Genomic DNA, 4,540 nt, shown 5'->3' with positions numbered 1-4,540 from the left:
GATTTCAAGTATAGTGTATTTTACCTGTTCCATATCCAGCCCTGAGAGAAGAGTTCTACTGATTGAACAAAACTTCTTTATGGGTCGCTACTATATTCTTCACAATATAAACCTCATTTTCCTTTACTTTCCTAACCAGCAGCACTACCGTTTTCTGCATATCCCATACCACCGTACTATCCTCTTTCACCACCTCCGCATCTCCCGCCTCCATACCCATAACATGACTGTGTTAACAAGAGGTTATTTTGATTGTTAGAAGTAGAATCAATATGTTCAACATCATCGTTGCTGACAAGAGCACATGTTGCAAAAATTATTGCAACTTATTGCAGGTTTCCTTAGACGAAAAACGGTATATATTAAAGCAGTAGATAAATAACATAGCACGTTTTTAGAACTTTTAATTTGTCAAGGATTTAATGCATTTAGAGAAATATAACATGAACTGAATTTTTGTGATATTGACAAATTACTGATAAACATTAATTATTGAACGTTATTGTTTACAGTTATCACGGTACAATTTGTTTCTATTTATTAGTTTCAAATTATCAACGGCTTTTCGTTGTTAGTCTATCTTATAAGCTTTGAACAAACATTCTGAAACAAACAAATACATTATTGAAACAAACCCATTATTTTTGTTATCAACTAAATGTTGAACCTCTATTTCTTTGAGCCATCTTATATGTTTGTTATTCTTTTCTCTTCAATAGCTCATTCTGCTTATATGGTAATCTAAGTTACACGTTTCATGTGCTATTAAGTTTCTGGTCATGACCATCACATATTTATATTCAAAAGTCAATCTAATCGACTTGTCCGCACATGTCAGTCTGCAAGTATCTGTCATTCCATTTTCACTGACTGCCTTTATTTCAATACAAATAATGTATTGAATAATAACACTACGAATGTATACATTAGAAAAGTCTATTTTTTCAATAATAATTTATGTTTTGTTTAGCAAGTGCCATATATACCAGATTATGATAATACAATATTATAACGAATAGATTCTCCTAACCTACACACGCAGTTCCTAAGTTATTTTTGACGTATTCATAATTTTAGCATTTAGAAATTATGGTTTAAGGTGATACATAAAAACAAAATTGGTGAAAAAATAATTCCAAGTGAGTTTAACAGTCTTGATACAGCTTTTTCAAGAAAAGTTTGTATCTTAGTTAAGACCGCAATAGAAAGAAAAATAGCGTCAAACATCAGACTATCGTACCCTATGTGTGGTGACCCAATTGTATGATAGATATTTCTTGAGCCTCGGTAAAAACCATATGAGATTCAAGAACAACAAAGGATAAAGGAGAACTAAGTTTTCTTCTTTAAACACAACACAGTGAAAATGATTTTTCTTTAAATCGTATGTTTTATACATTAAAGTAAATACGTATATAAAATTCTGATGAAGTATGAGGTGTTAGTGATAAGGAACGAAGTCAATAATTAATTGCTTCACATGACCAGATTGCCTGTTATTTATTACACTTTCTAAGATATTTATTATTTATACAGCTTTTTCTAATTTCTCTATAACTTATAAACACTCTTTCTCAAAAACTTTATGTGCGATTACGTGGTTATCTTCTTCACCATTACTAGATACCTTTTAACGTCTCAAATACTTAAACATTATTTTTGTTGTTGTTGCTATTGCCATTATTCGAGTTGTTTTTGATATTTTTAGTATAGTGTATCATATTTATTCTCGAGTTATTTAGGTATTTCTGTTTCACATCATTTAAGGTTCAGGAATCAGAAATCTGTTAACAAAGTGCAGATTATAAAGTTCATGTGTTTGGTTTACTTCGACCTAACGTATATACTGGTTTATTGCTATGTGCTACTAAAAAACAGATAAAAAAAAATAGTAACTTTTGCTAAATTTTTTCAATTTATGATTTTGTAAGAAATTATTACAATTACCAATTTGAAATTTAAAATATTCTCTAACTACATAACGTGTATTGTTAAGCTATAAAATAATAAAGTTTCACTGATAATTATGTTCAATTTCACCAAGAATACGATAAATTAATTCTTAGCAAGTTAATTCTCAAAACTGAATAAAATGCTTTAGATTCAATGAATTGAGTTTCTAAGAGTTTAGATACACCAGGATACAAAATATATACACTAGAAGCAACTGGATTATAACAATTAATATCAACCTTCTCCAAAACCCTCAGAACCAATACTTTTTCTACATGACCTACTGTGGCCTACTCTCCCAACATCGTATTCACGTTTGCCACGCAATTCTTTTCCACGAAGACTATGAACTCCAGCACCACCGAGTACACTATATCTATCGTCTCCTGATGCATACTCGTCTCCAACCCGGATTTGTTGCCTTGCAACGGAGAGGTAATTTTGATTGTTAGAAGTGTAGTCAATTTTTTTAAGATCATCACTTCTGACTAGAGTAAATGTCGCAAAAATTATTGCAACACATTGCAGCTTTCCCTAGATAAGAAAACAGTTTATATTTAAGCAGTAGATAAATTACATAATAAGTTAATAGAAGTTTTAAATTGACAAGGCTTTACAGCATTTAGAGAAAAATAACATAGACAGAATTTTTCCAATATTGAGAAATTACAGATAAGGGAATTTTATATATCGAATATTCAAAATTATTGTTTATAATAATCTTCGCTTTGTGGTAACAATACGGATAATAGCAGTTTAAATACAGTTTTTGTATGCTTACCATTTTTCGTGTTAAGAATTTAATTACCAAATGTTCACTTTAGTCTCGGGTCAGTCTCTTCCAACTGTAAATAATAGGAGTGCAAAGCGAGAGAGGGACAAAGCTTGTAGAACAACGAATTCACAGATGAAAAACACAAGATTATATTGTTGAAGTCTCCAGTTTCAACGGAAAACGTGGCACTCAGAACGCTGCGTTGATGTTCCACTTTTATCCAATCATAGTACAATGCAGGAGATATCTCTACCAATAAGATGAGAAAGAGCTGCAGTGGTTTTATGATATAAAAAAGAAAACTTAGGTGTAATGAAATAATTACAGTTCATAGCGAATATCATCAAACACGAATATACCAGGAACAATGGGCAAGATCTTACTAACAGTATTTTATTATGCAGTCAATAATGATAATACTTTGAGTCATATGACCATCAGGTTATCTCAGACAAAAATAATGATAAACAAAACTCCTCAAGTGAATACAGATATTGATTACATTTATCTATGCAGTAACAAAATTTCTTAAAGAAGAAAATATGAGTCTTGTATAATAAAAAAGTCATATCATAGTAATCAAAAATTTTAAATAGAAGCAATGTAATAATAATACATTAATTTTTTGTCTTGCTATCGAAATACCTGGAATATTTTCCCTCGAAATTAAGACATTAACGCCATAAAATTCATAAGATTTCTGGGCCCGGCATGGCCAAGCGTGTTAAGGCGTGTGACTCGTAATCTCAGGTCGCGGGTTTGCATCCCGGTCGCGCCAAACATGCTTGCCCTCCCAGCCGTGGGGGTGTTACCATGTGACGGTCAATCCCACTATTCATTGGTAAAAGAGTATCCCAAGAGTTTGCAGTGGGTGGTGATGACTAGCTGCTTTCCCTCTATTCTTACACTGCTAAATTAGGGACGGCTAGCACAGATAGCCCTCGAGTAGCTTTGTGCGAAATTCCAAAACAAACAAACATAAGATTTCTAACATTTAAAAGTTGTTTACTGAAATGCGGTAACTAATATTTAGAATTTTGTAACTCAATTAGAAATAACTTCCGCTTCTCGTCTTCTTTGCATCATTAAATTTTAAATGTGACAATTTTATCATGCAACCTTTCGCAACTTTTTAAATGGCGAATCGTCAGGGAGATGAAGGTCATAGAAATATCAAAACGAAAGAATTGGTTTATTCCATAGAAATACACTAAATTTTCAGGTATGTGTTACATCCCTCTAGTCTAAGTTAGGGACAGCTAGTGCAGATAGCCTTCGTGTAGCTTTCAAGAACTTCCAAACAAACAAAACCAGAAGATATTTTAATCGTGAAAAGATTTTGAAGTAGTTATCTCGAAAGTTCAAGTGGTAAGTATAGTCACAAAGTTAAGTTTAAATATTTTGTTTAGAATTAAAGAAATATTCATGTTAGACAATTTAAAAGGGTGTATGACTTACTTCATGGCGAGAGGTCTCATTTTTCTGGGAGCTAGAGCAAAGACGTCACAATGCTACAGACCAATAAGAATTGGCATGAAAACATCCGGTGTTCGTTCTATGAAACAATCCATGGATTATAAACCATGTAATAGGTTTGTTTATTCTTTCTGTTGAGTGTAGCATGCTTATTTCTTCGAGTTTGCATCCATCTGTTGGAACTTCCAAAATAACACTTGTAGCGTTGTGGGTAATTATCTCGATTAGAAACAAGGACACGCTGTCCTTTGCATTGTTTTGTTTCAATTTTTGCGCAACACAACATGTAGGCTATTTGTGCTTGTCGTCCCTAATTCAGCAGTGCAACACTAGAGG

At 32.4% G+C, this 4,540-nt stretch overlaps 1 long non-coding RNA gene across 2 annotated transcripts; it reads right to left on the bottom strand.

Moving 5' to 3' along the window:
* Nucleotides 1-2,097: 2,097 nt before the first annotated feature.
* LOC143256064 (uncharacterized) lies at nt 2,098-4,322 on the bottom strand. 2 transcript variants are annotated; one of them, XR_013030982.1, is made up of 3 exons: nt 4,187-4,322; nt 2,735-2,977; nt 2,098-2,487 (listed from the first exon to the last, which is right to left on the bottom strand). It is a non-coding gene; the product is annotated as an uncharacterized LOC143256064 (long non-coding RNA). The 2 variants fall into 2 exon arrangements; XR_013030983.1 differs by lacking the exon at nt 4,187-4,322 and adding an exon at nt 3,374-4,036.
* Between the last annotated feature and the right edge of the window lie 218 nt (nt 4,323-4,540).

The sequence above is a fragment of the Tachypleus tridentatus genome, chromosome 7, assembly GCF_004210375.1.
Source record: "Tachypleus tridentatus isolate NWPU-2018 chromosome 7, ASM421037v1, whole genome shotgun sequence".
Lineage (NCBI taxonomy): Eukaryota > Metazoa > Arthropoda > Merostomata > Xiphosura > Limulidae > Tachypleus > Tachypleus tridentatus.
Note: the sequence above shows the minus strand (reverse complement) of the source record. Positions and strands in the feature narration are given on the sequence as shown.